Here is a 16413-nt window from a genome sequence, read left to right on the forward strand (position 1 = left end):
CAACAGAAACGATCCAATTCCTACCCTTTATAGTTCCAGAGAGAGGCTGAAGGTAGATAAGAAGCAGCCCATATTTTGGGACCAAAGCAGACATGATGTTAAATGTGTCATTGTCTGCTTTGCCATCTCCTTTAAAGCAAAAAAGAGCCATATGGGATCTTAATTTGGACTGGAACTGCAGCGTAGACGTAACATTTGGGTTCTGTAGCAGCTTTGCAGAGGATTTTTGGCAGGAAAACTGCATTAGAGTAAAGAGTTACATTCAGTGTTCCCTCTAAGGCGTATGCAAGTGTATGCAAGCTCACAAGTTTTTTGATGTCCCTCAGTTAATTTTGGATCCTTCTCAGGTTGAATCAGGAAGGCCTGATTCTGAATGCACATGTGCACACTCTGAATGCAGATGCACACACATTGCTTTGATACTGATACTGCCGCCCAAAACAAAGCTCATTCCACACACAGATGAAAAAAAAATTGAGGGAACAATTCCACTAGGATGCAGTCCCAATCTGGATTAGGTCTCCACACAAGTGGTGGTATTACTTTAAAATAGAACCCAAATTAGATGGTGACTCGTTTAATTTCTCTAGTTTTGGTCTGTTCCAATGCTTAGGTTTTTTACATCTGTACTTTCAGGCATGATTCATTCGTTTCAGTTGTAACAAAAATAGTTCTCAATGTGGGGATTCCCCTTTGTTGTTAGTTGCGTTTGCTGTTCCCAGTAGGGGCTTTTCCTTCTGGAGTTTTAGTTTCAAGATGGTACTGTACTTCTGTTCTCGGTGACCTCTGCTTCACTGACAAGTTTCTGGGTGAACTGGTGATTTTTGCTCTTTTGTGATGCTAGTTTTGTCTTTCCCTGGTTGCTTGTGCCTATGTTTTGTAGGGCTTCTAAGTTTGAATTCAGATGTGATACTTCTGATTTCTAAGTTGACTAGGGCAGTGCCAATATGCACTTTTAGAGTGAGTGTGTGTGTGTGTGTGTACATGTACCCCATTAAAGCAGACCTTGACCAATTTTTCTTCAGATCTAGAACCACAACAAAAATGTAGGAGTCAGATAGTGGACACCTTACAAAATTATCAGATTTAGTGATGGGCATTGTGGAGGGGAGGATAGCTGAGCTTTTTTTAATTCCATTTACAAGTAACATGGAACAGAAGCAGGGCTGCCTGGAACAAGTAAAGTTTTTATTAAGTAACTCTGCCTCTGAATATCCTAGTCTAGACACCACAGTTAAATATCTAGGCGCCATGGCTCCCTGGTGCCTGAGATATGACAAGCCCTGCCTTAAAGGTAGGTGGGATATTGGTATAAAACGATAGTCAAATTGCTGAATAATGCTTCATAATGTATTTTATTTTCCCCTCCCCCAGTAAAAATAAGGAATTCTTCATGAAAGCGGTATTGACCAGTGGCTTGTCTTAAACTAGATTTTTTTCTCAAGAAATTCCCTTGCATTAAAATGGTCTCCTTGTTGAGTAATTGATAAATAATACTGCTAATAGAGTTAATATTTAGTAAATATTAATAGTATGAGCACTGTTATCAATCTAAGAGAACGCCTTCTTTGCTATGAACCACACCGCCCATTGAGATCATCTGGAGAGGTTCATCTGAAGTTGCCACCTGGCCCATCTGGTGGCTACTTGGGGATGAGCATTGCTGCCTCGAGGCTTTGGAACACACTTCCTGCTGAAATAAGAGCCTTCCCATCTCTTAAAACTTTTAAAAAGGCAGTCAAGACGCATTTGTTCACCCAGGCTTTTAATTAGACATTGTTTTAACTGTGTTTTAATTGTGTTTTAATAGTTTTAACATTTTAAATTTTAATGTGTTAATCTTTTTATTGGTTTTTATTGTCTTGTAAACTGCCCAGAGAACTTACGTTTTGGGCTGTATAAAATTGTGATAGATAGATAGATAGATAGATAGATAGATAGATAGATAAAATCTATTGTCCAATAAGGATTAAATAAGTATTTAATGGTCAGCTTTTAATCAAGGTTAGCAAACCAGAACTTAAAACTGCACCATGGTTACATCAAGAAAGAAAAGGGAGGAGGATTCATGAATAAGAGAATGCTAGGGAATGCACAGACCCACAGATGGCACACTAATCGGAATGCTAATTCTGCATCGGTCCTTTGTGTTCTAGCATGTATCATTCTTGGCAAGTTTGCCATCTGCAAAGACTACTTGAGTGCCTCATTTTGTCCTGAACTTGGCCGCCTATTTAGATGTGGAGGTCTGTTTATGGTTGCCAACAACTCGTTTGGAGACTACTTGGGACCAGGCCTTTTCTGTGACTGCCCCAGGGCTTTGAAATACATTATCTGTCAGAATAAGAGCTCCATCTCTGGTTGCTTTTAAAAAGACCCTCAAGATGCAGCTGTTTTTTCTCAGGCTTTTAGTTAAAATTAATTTTAAACGGTTCTACTGTTTTTATTCTGCAGAATTGTTTTAATTGTTTTTTATTCTGTATGGTATTTTAATGTATATGTACCCCCTAGGGATACACATACCAGGTGGTATATAAATAAATACATCTGTGCTCAAGATGTGGCTGTCCCAAACTAGTCTCTGCCATCATTGGGGCCAAAGAGGGGATTTGCAGTGCTGCAGCTGGCTTGCAGAAATGTACAGCTCCTTTTGGCTAGGTTTGGCACTTGTAGTTGTAGTTGTTGGCACCCAACAGAGAGCGAGGCACCAGAGTAATGGGGATATTGGGCAGGAAAGAGTAGGGAGCAGCCAGGAGGCTTGAGGAAGAAGGACACCTGACAACAGTGACTGGGATAACCCCAGAATAGTCATAACCATGGCAGCCTTCCTTGGCCTGGTTGGGAGGGACTGTAGCTTGGATATCAGAAATTGCCTACTCCTGTTGCACTTGTAATTCTTTCAACAGACCTGTAAGAAAGTCAGGAGTAATGCTCTCTGTATGGTAGATCAAAGGCTGAGGTTGAGGACATTGTCTGACTTGCAGACTTGTGCTCTTAACCACTGCATTGCATTCTCTCTCTCTCTCGCACGCACACTCTCACTCTTACCATTAACCCTGTTGCTGGTAGTATGAATCAGGAATTGCTAGAGCAAGGCTGCTGAACTTCAGCCCTCTTGCAGATGTTGACCTACAGCACCCATAATCCCTGGCTATTGGCCACTGTGACTGGGGATTATGGGAGCTGTAGTCTAAAAGCAGCCAGGGGGGCCCAAGTTGAGCAGGCCTGTCCTGGTCTGAAAACAGCAGCGATTTTGGAGGCGGGGGGGACTTTGTTACATCAGCTGGCAAGAATGTATACTATAAATAGCAAGAAGTACAGATTGAGGTGCTGGGAGCCTAGATCTGAGGCTTGCAAAGAGCAAAGCATATAACCCTCACATTGGTTTGTTCCAGAGAACTTGTCTTGTCCTTGCGCTCTGTAGTTACGTCCTTCCTGCAACCAGCCCTGGATTCTCCACTTGGCACAGATTGCAAGTGACCTAGATCATGCCAGCTGGAAGCACTTTTTCTTAGCATCCTTTGTGACCCAGCTGCTGCCAAAGTGACCTTGTCTCAAGCCTTCAACTGAGAAGGGAGATCAGGCTGCATTTCAGAGCAGCAGTCTGTGAAATAATAATAATAATAATAATTTAAAATAATAATAATAAAAATTTGATTTCTATACCACCCTTCCAAAAATGGCTCAGGGCGGTTTACAAAGAGAAATAACAAATAAGATGGCTCCCTGTCCCCAAAGGGCTCACATTCTAAAAAGAAACATAAGACACACACCAGCAACAGTCACTGGAAGTACTGTGCTGGGGGTGGATAGGGCCAGTTACTCTCCCCCTGCTAAATAAAGAGAATCACTACGGTAAAAGGTGCCTCTTTGCCCAGTTAGCCATGACGTTCAAGCCATGACGTTCAAGTGTGTTCACTGTTCATTGATCATGCTGCAACCAACATGATCATGAGCTTAACAACTGAGCTCTGATTTGGTAGTATCTGGAATTCCTGTGGATAATAATGTGCTTGTATGGCGTAAACAGCAGAGCCGGTCTGGAAAAGAACCATTCCTCACCAAATTACCACAGCCTTTGGTGAGAAAACTGTTCCCATTAAGGTCACTGGTTCCTCCTATCCTAATCTAGAACTCATTGGGCTTTGAGGAGTGGAATGTACTTCTCCAAGGATATGTTTGTGCACATGTTACACTGGAGAGCCAGTGTGGTGTAGTGGTTAGAGTGTTGAACCAGGACCGGGGAGATCAGAGTTAAAATCTCAGTTTAGTCATGAAACTAACTGAGTGACTTTGGGTCAGTCATTCCTCTCAGCCTCACAGGGTTATTGTGAGGATCAGCATTTACACTGTTCTAGACTCCTTGGAGGAGAAGCGGGATATAAATATAAAAATAATAAACCTTATCCAACTGCCATGGTGGTATAATCTCTAATGGCTTTGCTTATGTAGTGTTGACATGCACAGATTAATCAGAGTTTGACTAGCTTGCACTTGACACTGTGGCTTCATTGGATCATCCTCACCTGGCAAACTGAATTTTTCAGTTGGCAGCTGTTCAAAAGCTGACCCTTCGTAATGCTGCATAAGAATCTATGTTTTTCCAGCTGCCTCACTCTGCCCAATGGTAGGGCCAGTTCTGGAGAAAGAAGCAAATTGTGCCCCCTGCTCTTTGTATGTGAATAGTTCTTGCATTCAATAATAAACTTAAATTCACTGCCTTGCATTGTCTCTGACAGGGTAACTTGTGGGAATGTCCCTCAAACAAGTGCATTTTGGATTTAGTTGTAGTTGTTGGCAACCAAAAGCAGTTAATGAGCTGCTGGAAATTGCCCATTGTATCTTTGCATGAGCATATAGTTGGTAGTGGGTGGTGGATGTCATAAGCAAAAACAAAGTGCTGTTGAATGTTGATTTTGACTTTACAACACAAAGTGCTTCATTATTAAAACAAGCCACATAAGATTGTTGGAGTCTGACAAACGTTCAGTCACATAACAGAGGCACAAAACAGCACTGCAAATAAGACACATAACAGCATTGCAAATTGATGGCAATGTCACTAGCCAAGTGTAGAAAGATTGTCACAGTACAATCCTTTTTACTGATCATATGCACTTAAGAACACTGCTGTATCACACAAAGGCTCTTATTTAGTCCAGGGCTGCACAAATTCAGCCCTCCTGCAGATGTGGGACTACAACTCCTATCATCCTAGACTCTTGGCTGCTGTGACTGGGGATGATGGGAGTTGTAGTACAACAGCTGGAGGGCCAAAGTTGTGCAGCCCTAATTAAGTTCAGAATCCTCTTTCTAACAGCAGACAGCCAGATGCCTCGGAGATGCCAACGTGTAGGGCTGTTCTCCTCAGTATCTGGTATACTACCTCCGAACATGAAGGTTTCACTTGGCTATCATGGCTAATTTTGTCACTCATAGGTTTCTCCTCCATGCATCCATCTATGTCTGTCTGTCTGTCTGTCTGTCTGTCTCACACAAAAAAAACCCCACCCTTTAAGCTAGGGATCACCATTGCCTCTGAATTCACTAAGTTAATATACATGATTTATTTCTGTAGAAACCAGGAGCTTAGTTTTAAAAATGAAACCCTCCAGCTTCTATTGGCCTCTTTTCTCTATAGAAAGGGTGCATATGCAGAGAAGGATCCAGGGATTCTGTGGTAGTCATACTGCGGTGACACAACTGATTCTGATATGCATCTTGCCCTTGTACTGGATATCTACTTTCTTCTACTGTATCCCTTCTACTGTATCCACTGTTGGAAATCTACCCTCTGTAAAAGCCTTCTTACACTTTAAAACTGCTGTTCTTCTCATTGATATGCCATATTTTCACTTACTTGGCTTCAAGACAGATCAGATGTCAAGGCATTATTTATACGTCAGTTGGTCTAGCTTTATTGTATGGCTAAAGCTGTTGCAACATTACAAAGAGAATCGATAAAAGTATCAACAGCAATACAAATAATCTGACTTGCCAAATCAAATCTGTTTGTACCCTTTGCCGTTTAACAGGTAGCAATCTATAAAGCTGTAGTGGCTTGTGCAGGAAATTGTGCAACCTTAGTTTGCATGGCTGTCACTCATTTACATTAAAAACAAAAACAAAATGATGAAATGGCCAGCTTTGCAATTATGTCAAACAAGGGACCCAGCAACTTCTAGGAATTTCATTCAGATGACAGTGCCGAATCTGATACGATAAGGCTTCTGCTGCCCCCTACGGTGTAAGGGCAGATCCTTTCGGAAGATGGAGCATTTGTTAACCTCCCCACTTCATCATAGATTCCATTGACTGACTAAAAATGGGATGAAGTGAAGTAAGTGCTTGAGTTGAGTGAAGAGTTCAATTCTGAGAGTTAACTTGCTTGTTTCAGAGACTGCTCCCAAGAGAAAAACTATGGGGAAAGTCCTTGAAATTTGACTTAACCCCCTAGATCCTTCTCAAGGTCAATATTTAAAAGTCAGTTTTATGTAGATATTTTTATATGTTGGATTGCTTCTTTGTGGTAAGCATCTTGCAAAACACTGAGGAAAACTGCTTTGATGCCTCATTGTTGTAGAGGAACTGTATACCCTGCTAGAATTACAATTCTGCTAAATAATTGATAAAGCTATTGCCACTCTATAAATTATATACTATACACCTTTTAATTTTTGTCCTAATAAGTTTGTATTAGTTCTCCATAGGTACTTGGCAACTTCAACAGCTTAGCTATTGTCTATTGTTTGTTATTGATCAATATTTAATGTTGTTTTTTGTTAAACTGCTATTAAAAACCCCTTCCTTGGATAGAATACATATTGCCAGAGTGTAATGGAGACGCTTCTTCACATGGGTTCAGCCTGTTCAGAACTGTGTTGGAGCATACACTGAAACCTTCTTTGTATGGAGAGTACAAAAGGTTGTGATACTATCTAGCGATTGGACTGGCACTTTCCAGATAAGCAATGGTTATATCAGAACGCTTATTGTGGAGTAAAGGCAGAAAAAGAATATAGTAGTTGTCACTCCCCCCCCCCCACCATTGGAGTTTGAATATGAAGCCTGGTAAAATGTCTTTGACTTCATCAGCCAGGGATAAAATAAGATGTGCACCAAAAACAGATACTTTAATCCCACCAGTGCCCAAGGTAACTGTTTCCTGTTAATTATCAGCAAGTTCCCCCATTTTTCTGGGAGAAAGTTACCAGCCTGACAAAGATAGTTTCCAGCAAAGGCTACAGAAACTTTTCTTCCTCATCCCTTGAGGATACTTGTCCTGTGCCAATGTGATTGCCCGTGAAAATGATTTTCCCGTTTATTAATGCTATAATTGTTCTGCTTTTCAGCAAAAGTACACAGAGTGGCTTATATAACAAAAGGAATGAGAAAGTGGTTCCTTGTCCCAAAATTGCTCTCAGTTCAAGAGGAAATGTGAGGGAAAACATTGGCACTGGGGTGAATAGGGACACAGACTGTCTCTCTGCTAAATAAAAGAGAACTGCTGCTTGAAAAGGCACCTCTTTGTCCAGTTAGCAGAGGTTGGTCAGCTTCCCTCTAACTTCTTTTATGTATTTATTTAATAAACATGTACTTAAAATAAACACAATAATTAAAATATGTTTATTTAATAAACATTTTAAGAGAATGCGTTCTTCACCATGAGCCCCACCGCCAGTTAAGATCATCCTGGGAGGTTCGTCTGTTGTTGCTGCCAACTTTTTTGGTGGCTTCTCGGGAATGGGCCTTCTCGGTTGCTGCCCCTGGACTTTGGAATGCGCCCCCTGAGCCTCCCCATCTCTGGCAACTTTTTAAAAAGGCACTGAATTCACCCAGGCTTTCAATTAGATTTATGGTTTTAAATTTTTTAATGTTGGTTTTAAATGATTTTAATGTTTGTTTAAATGACTTTAATTGTTTTGTGTTTACTTTGATGTAAAAATAAAACACCAAAAATAAAACATCACCCTGAGCCATTTTTGGAAGGGTGGTATATAAATTCATTAAATAAATAATTTTGGCTGGTGCTAACCTTTCTGCTGAAGGCAGGAGTTGGAGCGTACACTGTTCACGTTGCACCTGTCATGGTTGTAGTATATCATGCCATGTTCTTGCTTCCTGCCAGTCAGCTTGAATTTAGGTTATTTTTATCCTGAATTTGTGACTGCATTTGATATGCTGGGATCATTCAGTCTTGCCCAATGCAGCAGACTAACCTACTCTTGGAGGAGTATGTTGTCTGCTCTCTGTATGAGTTGCTGTACAGGGCTACCAGTCAAGAAGCATGTCCAGATCAGACTTGCAGAGAAACAGTGAGTGGACTCTTTCTTTTTCACACTTTAAAGCCCTTCATGTCTAAAAGTCAGGTGCACCTCCAGGTTTAATTCAGAGGAAAATCTGAGAGAAGCACAGATTTTTGCTAATTAGGTAAAGTATAGTGTGCCGTCGAGTCAGTGTCTACTCCAGGCGCCCACAGAGCCCTGTGTTTGTCTTTGGTAGAATACAGGAGGGGTTTGCCATTGCCTCTTCCGATATCGCTGCTGCCCAATATAGATGTTCCAATACTCTGGGAAACATACCAGCAGGGATTCGAACCAACAACTTCTGATTTGCTAGGCAAGTCATTTCCTGCTGCACCATCAGGTGGCCTTTTTTGTGGGGGGGGGGGGGTTTAATTATAAACTATATTTCCAGTTAGAGCTCTGAATACTTTGTAGTCTTCCTTTTTGTATGTGCCCTTACAACAACCCTTTGAGGCTGATTACTACTGTTTTAATTTTACTGATGGGGAATAGAGGGTGGGAAGAATAACTTGCTCAAGGACAGTGGTAGAGGTGGATCTTCAATCCAGGTATTTAATAAAAGGCTGACTCTGCTGGACTTTGCTAGCTCCTGTAGTTCTATTGCCCATGGAGTTTATTTGACAGCTTCTGATCCTACTGCCTTGCATAGTCACTGAAAATGAAACTAAAATTTAACTACATGTAATCCACTGTAGTAATTAAGGAGTTGCAATGACAGGAGATAATTGAGGAAGATATTAATGCCTTTCAACTATGCCTTCCTCAGGGTAGTGAACATCACTTGGGAAATATGCCAGCCCTGTCTAGGTAAAGAAGCAGCACTACTCACAGGAGAGACATAAAAGCGTTGACTGTACCAGAGACTCTGTTAATATTACAGAGCACTGTTGAGGAGATGGTGTTTCTCAACAATCTGAATCCTATGTTTGAATGAGACACTAAGTAAAATAGGAAATATTAACATTTGACTTTAAGTCTGGAATGAAAATGGCATTTGTATTTTTCCTTGTAAGTGGTATTGTTCCCCTCTGACTACTCTTAATAAGACACTAATTGTTTTGCTATGAAGCAAATTTTAAATACTGATTGACTTAAGGAGTGTTGGAACCTGGGTGGATTTGATTTAAATCAAACTGATTTAAATCACGATTTAAATCATGATTTAAATCACTAGCAGGGTGGATAAAAATAAAAAAAATCCGATTTAAATAAAAAAAATCTGATTTAAATAAAAAAAATCCGATTTAAATAAAAAAATCGGATTTTTTTATTTAAATCGGATTTTTTTTTATTTTAATCGGATTTTTTTTATTTTTATCCACCCTGCTAGTGATTTAAATCGTGATTTAAATCAGTTTGATTTAAATCAAATCCACCCTGGTTGGAACTAATTACTCCTTGTATGTGTCCTAAGGCCACCTTATGCGGCAGTCATGTTTGCTGCAGCTGCCCCGCATTTCCTCCAGCAAACCGATAAAAGCAGAGCAGAGGCTCCTAAGGATCCCTAAAAATGCTGCAGACCTGTGTGCAGGACTGGCAGCCAGTTGGAGCTCCTGGGCGTCTGCCCCAGGTGTCTAGAAACAACCTTTGCCCTTAACTGCAGGGAACACGTGCCTAACCACCGCACAAATGATTGCTGTGTAAAGCATGAAATGGCCCTCAGCTTTCGGTAGTGTGTGCTGGCTTGCCATGGGCATTCTTTCTTTGGCCTCACCACACCAGTCTTCTCACCGATAAACCGCTTGGCATTTCCCCCCTCACCCTGTATTTTAAGGAAGTGAAGCATGATCCTTTTGACAGGTGGCAGAACTCAACTCAGGCAGGAAATTCAGCTGGGTTGGCAGTTGATGCGAACCCTTCCATCTCTTCCACCTGGCAGAGCTAGTTTGCATGTTTGCTAGCACTGGCCAGGGGGCGGGGGAGGATTTCAACGGAGAGCAGCTTGTGGTGTCTCACGTCACTGCTGAGTTCACCAGGCGTATGGCTTCGGGTAGCCATTCTCCAGGCCAGGACATGACTTAGCAGTCAAAACTGCTGGATGGTCTTCAGCCAGCCCGTGAGACCAAGCCCCAGCTATGAGTAGCAAGCAGGCGATGCATGGGACTGCCAGAATGCCACCACAGTTTGGAAGAGGGCCTGGCATGCCTGCAGCCCAGGAGCAGGGGATAAGGTTTGCGAGGGCATGGTCAGCTGGGCTGCCTATACAGGGCAGCGAAGTTCCTCTCCCTGGTGGAGCTTGTACAGCAAGAAGTTGCCAGCTGTCTGAGAGCGACATGCTGGTGCAATTATGCCAGTAACACAGGCAGGCGAAAGGGCCGCATTACAAGGTTCCCACCCTGATGACAGGCTCTAGGAAGAGGAGGTAAAGCCATCAAGAAATAGGCAGAGCTCGTATGAGATGAAGAAGCGAACAGGCGGCAGGATGATGTCACAATCTTGTCCCCGAGATTTAATAACGGAACCCTCCTTTAAAAAAAAAAATCACTTGCAGATAGAAGTTAGTATGATAACTAGAGTTTGAACAAGAACAAGAGTGTGTTCTTGTGGGCGAGGGTGTATGTTGAAACTGTTGAGCATGTTTTGTTAGAATGTCTGTATTATGATGATATTAGAAGCATTATTATTATTATTATTATTATTAATAATAATAATAATAATAATTCAATTTCTATACTGCCCTTCCAAAAATGGCTCAGGGCGGTTTACACAGAGAATGAATGAATGAGAAAGAAAGAAAGAAAGAAAGAAAGAAAGAAAGATGGCTCCCTGGGCTCACATTCTAAAAAAAAACACAACACAAGATAGACACCAGCAACAGTCACTGGAGGAATGCTGTGCTGGGGGTGGATAGGGCCAGTTACTCTCCTCCTGCTAAATAAAGAGAATCACCACGGTAAAAGGTGCCTCTTTGCCCAGTTAGCAGGGGATAAACTTTGTGAAACCCTTGTTGACTCCACTTTAGGGAAGGGACAGAGGTTTTTATGTTGCTTATCTTCTTGCCGGATACGATAAAGAAGTAACAATAAGTTCAGCCAAATACCTTGTTGCTGTTACTACTAGAAGATGACAAATGTTAGCGCTGAATCAATTGTATAAATTGTAAGGGACTGAGGTGAATCTCTAATGTCACTAATTTTATTTTTTGTTATTGAATTAGTTGGTTATTGTATTATGGTCTGTAGCCTAATAAAGGCATATTGTTGTTGATAACTAGAGTTAGTATGATATGGAACTGCCCCCCTAAGTTGGCGATCCAGACATAGCCAGTGAAAGGCAGACTTTTAAAAATAAAGTTAGTGTACTTTAACGTATGCATATGTTCTTAATGTATTATTGTGGTCCAGTAACTTGCTGTGGTTCTTTCAGTTATTTCAAAGACCACAGTTATCTTACTAGATGACTGACCAGAAACACCTCCCCTATCCTACTGATGGCTAAAACCAAACTTGCCCCTGCCCTCCACCATCCTATTAAATTCTTCTTTAACACTTGATAAGCTGATGATATGGACAGCCAGACTACCCCAGGAGAAGTCTGCCCTCTTTGTTTTGGGAAGAGAATGTCTCATTGGTGAAAAGTAGAGAATGATGCCAATACTCTGTTCAGAAGGGAAACTTGTCAGGTGCCATTCCAGTTGCTGTGGATCGTCAGATAAGATTTTGCATTGCTGAAAACGTAGTCTTTCATTTCTCCCATGGAGGTCATCATTCCTGTGATGGGTTAATCTCTCCTACTTGCTCCAGAGACAGGAAGGTGTTGGGTAGAGATCAAACTGTCACTGGCCTGGCATCTCTACCCAGCAGCAGCTGGTCTCCCCCAAGTCCTGTCTTGCTCCAGGTTAGGTGTGCCAAGAGGAAGTTCCTGCTCCCAAGCCTGCGGCCTCATTTTTCTCTTTGTCTTCGACCTTTAGTGAGACCTTTCCTTTCCCCTCTTCCTTATAATCCCTGTTAAAAAAAATACCTTCCTTGGTCCTTTCTTTCTTGGTTAGGGTTCTTTCTCTGCATTACCCTATTTCCGTGTGCCTCCACCTGAGCTCACCCAGGCAGGGGATGTCCTGGCAGGCCCTCCCTCTGAGGAGCCTGTTCCAGTTAATGGGGGGAGCCAGCACCTAGTGAAGGCATTCAGCAAGCCTAGGGCCAGGAAGCCTCATCCTTCCTCCTCATCTTCTCTGCGCACCAGCCATTCTGGGTGTGAAAAGTTCAAGGCAGTCACCTTTTCAGTGAGGAAGGAGCTTTGCATTTCCAGCAGGACGTTGTGGTCCTTAGAACTGACCCTGCATTCCTGCCAAAAGTTAACTCCTCCTTTCACCAATCTCAGAATATCATCCTTCCATCTTTATACACTACATACACACACACACACACACACACACACACGTAAAACTGAATTCCGTAAAACTGAATCCCTCTTTGTGTGTCCCTTCCAAAATCACTGGGTTCCAAAGTGAACAAGAACACCCTGGCACGGTGGATCAAAGCATGCATCACCCTTGCCTACCATGCCCTTTCCCTTCCAGTACCACAGTCCATCACGGGCACGGCCCACTCCACACACAGCACCTCTGTCTCTGTGATCTTCTCTGCTCAAGCTCCACTAGCTGAGATTTGCAGAGCTGCTACCAGGTCCTCCATTGCACCCTTCACTAAGCATTATAAAATCAATGCCTTCCCGTCTGCACAGGCTGTTTCTTGGCACACAGTGCTCCACCAGATAGTGACAGACTGATCCACTCCCTCCCTGACAGCACTACTGTGGAATGTCCCTTCGTAGGAAGCATGACCTCATATTATTATTAATATTGTTGTTGTTGTTGTTGTTGTTGTTATTTGATTCCTATACCACCCTTCCAAAAATGGCTCAGGGCAGTTCTTTCTACCATAGACTGTGGTAGAAAGAAACGTTGGACTTATTGTGAATAGTTCTTGCTCCACAGTGTACGGAGGTCCTCCGGTCCTCCTGTGGATCGCTTTTCTCCTTTTTAAGGGCTTCCTGCAAATACCTTTTCTAGAGCTTTCCTTGTCATTCTTTTTCTCCTTGTTGTTATCTCACTTACTGCTGGGAATCTCTTCTCAAGTAGAACAACAGTCAAGGAACTGAGGGAGACCAGTTCCCATTGCCTGCTGGGTAGGGAGGCCAGGCCAGTGACCCTGATTGATCTACCTGACACCTTCCTGTCTCTGGAGCAAGTAAGTGTGATTAACCCATCGTAAGAATGATGACCTCCATACATTGTAGAGAAAGAACTGTTCATGGCAAGTCGAACGTTTCTTCTGGAAATCTCTGACTGGTTCTAAATGTGCATGGAAATGTAGGCTTCAAGCCTACTACTTTCCATGATGAGTCATCTAATTCATTCTTTTGCTTTCCAGTAGCAAAAATGATGATGGTGATACAGAATACTGTGTGGCATCTTAAGGAACAGGATATTGCCAGTCAGTCATTAAATGTATTGCAGTCAGTAGACCAGAAACGATCGATATTGAGTGGTAGGGACTTTGTGGCCAAAGGAAATCCCCGTAGTGGATACTTGCTAGGTGGACTTTGCTCATGCTTGGGGTCTAACTGGTGGCTGCACTTGGATCAGCAAGGGATGTCCCTACTCCCTCTCTGCCTCCTCCCCAGTCAGATTAAAACAGCAGTTTCCAACCTGCTGTGTATGAAAGATAGAAGAGCTCTTTCCCCTTGATCCAGCACACAGTAAATATCTATGTGCTAAGTAATTCAGCATTTGGCTCTTCAAGAATTTGCTACAATGCATTTGAAAAAATGTGTTTAGTGTGTTTGGCAGTGAAAGACAAAACCAATCATCAGGAACTCCAGAGTGATACATTTGTTCTGTACTCTTCCTTTGGAGACGTCAGGTGTTTGAGTGCTTCTCCTCAAAAGCTTCACAAACAAAGCTACATGTCCAGGAGAAGGGTCAAACTAAACCTTCTGTAAGGCATCCTATTTTTCTATGTTCAATCTGGGTTTTTTTTAGGTGGAGGAAGATTCAAACATTTGAACTGCCTGGCCTTGATGGGCAACAGGATGTTGGAATAGATGGACCCTTCAGTCTAACCCAGCAGGACTGCTGTCAAGTCCTTAAACTTCTCTGTTGCAGAAATGGCACAGTCTATCAACTGATGGCCCTGCTGATTTGCCTATTTATTTCTTTTTTGTCTCTGGACTATAGTACATCTTACACAAGTGTCACATTAGCCAGGTGACCTGTTTGAAAAGGGAAAAGCCACTGTTTGGCTTGGGTTAATCAGAATTGGAGAGGGGCAGTGCTTAACCCTTACCTTTGATAGGGAGGAGAGCTGGTCTTGTGGTAGTGAGCATGAATTGTCCTCTTTGCTAAGCAGAGTCTGCCCTGGTTGCATTTGAATGGAGACCACATGTGAGCACTGTAAGAAATTCCCCTTAGGTGATGGAGCCGCTCTGGGAAGAGCACCTGCATGATTGTATGCAGAAGGTTCCGAGTTCCCTCCCTGGCATCTCCCAGATAGGGCTGAGAGAAGTTCCTGCCTGCACCCTAGGAGAAGCTGCTGCCAGTCTGTGTAGACAATACTGAGCTAGATGGACCAATGGTCTGACTCGGTATATGGCAGCTGCCTATGTTCCTATGCCCTTCATTTAACTGTTCCCAGAAGCTCTTTCCCTTGCAGGGTTTCAAGCTTTTATTTGCCCTCTCAAATGCTTCACACTCCCCCGTTTCTCCATTCCCTGCTGCGCCCTCCATGAAGTGTGTTTCTGTTTCTGTTGTTTCTTCTTCGTCATCGTCTTCGTCTTCGTCTTCGTCTTCTTCGTCTTCTTCTTTCCGCTCCCCTCCCCTCCCCTTGGGTATACCTTAGAGAAAGATAGATAGATGGATAGATTCTTTCAGCCTTAAGGTAGTTTGTTACATGACATTTTGAGAATGTCATGTTTGAGTGTATATGTGTATGTAAGGAAAATTGCTGGCAACATGCATTGAGGCTCATTAATGACCAATAAGCTTTAGGGAGCTTTGCTGGATGCTGTTTTAATTGTTTGACCAGTCGCGCACAGACAAGTGCCTGCAGTACCTTTTCAGTTGTTTAAGAACAATAATGGGGAAACCCAAACTCCCTTGCACATTACTGCTCTGTAAAATGGGATTACCACCACCTGCCTCCTCCAAAGATAAGGCCCTCCCTCAAATTGACATCTTGCTGGTGCCAGTTTTGCTTACCCCAGTGCACGCTCTCTTTCTTGCTAGACACAACCTTTTGCACCCTCTCTGGCATTAGTGAAAAAGACGTTGGCAAAGATATGGCTCTCCCATGTATCAACACTACCATTTTGGAAAAACATTCTCTCTTTCCTCCTGAAGCGCAGTTCTCTCTCCAGTGTGAGAACAAGCAACACTCCCTCTCTGCAGTCCTGGGGATGATTGCTGCTGTGCTCTTGGAGAAAGCCAGCCATGTGATCTGCCAAATGCTGCTTCCCCAGCTTTATTTACAAACAGTTTGAATTTCTGCAACAGTAATTATAGCCTGGAGGATCCAAGCATTTCCTCCCAACTGCCTCCCGTCTTTCTGTTGTACCAGGACTGCCGGGTTCCCTTTCATGTGAAGAAAAGAGTATTGGCAAAGAATGAAATCTGGCATGAGGCCACTACATTAGATCTGACGATGTGAAGTGCATAGTCCACAATTTTCCATGCCCTCTGTGTTTTCGTAATAGTTCTGGTTAGGTTTCCCAAGTGGGATATCTCTTCTTGTGGATGTACTTGGCAAATCTGAACCTCTCAGCACCAGCATGAGGATTTTAGGAACTAGCTTAATGCAGGCCTGAGGAGAGAACTGCAGGTTCCTATGTCTTTCAGAACCCTAGTGAACAGGCACTTGGCATATTTCCAGCCCTTTCGTTCTGTCCTCGGAAGCTTTTCTTTGAACTGCAGCCTTCATCCTCTGTGTTGGAGAGCATTTGACATTGAGAGAAATGAGATCGCCTTGGAACCAAATCTTATAGTCCCCAACAGTCACACTGTTGCTTTAGAAAGGGTGGTCAAGTGTCTTTTATACCATCCTAGTTTCCGAGTGTTTGTTTAAAAAAAAAAATTTTTTTTTTTGAAACAAAATTTGTTCCACCCATCCTGCGC

The 16413-nt window shown here is 42.6% G+C and overlaps 1 protein-coding gene across 6 annotated transcripts in view; it reads left to right on the forward strand.

Moving 5' to 3' along the window:
* Nucleotides 1-16413, forward strand: part of MECP2 (methyl-CpG binding protein 2) — a 109759-nt gene that overhangs the window by 77286 nt on the left and 16060 nt on the right. The window contains exon 1 of one of the 6 annotated variants that reach the window (XM_053288275.1): nt 7497-7544. The exons of 4 other annotated variants lie outside the window; for them this stretch is intronic. The gene's annotated coding sequence lies outside the window, so the exon portion shown is untranslated. Of the gene's footprint in view, nt 1-7496; nt 7545-13338; nt 13493-16413 lie in introns of those variants that run through there. One more of the 6 variants, XM_053288271.1, reaches the window with a different exon arrangement.

This window comes from Hemicordylus capensis, chromosome 2 (assembly GCF_027244095.1).
Source record: "Hemicordylus capensis ecotype Gifberg chromosome 2, rHemCap1.1.pri, whole genome shotgun sequence".
NCBI classification, from domain to species: domain Eukaryota; kingdom Metazoa; phylum Chordata; class Lepidosauria; order Squamata; family Cordylidae; genus Hemicordylus; species Hemicordylus capensis.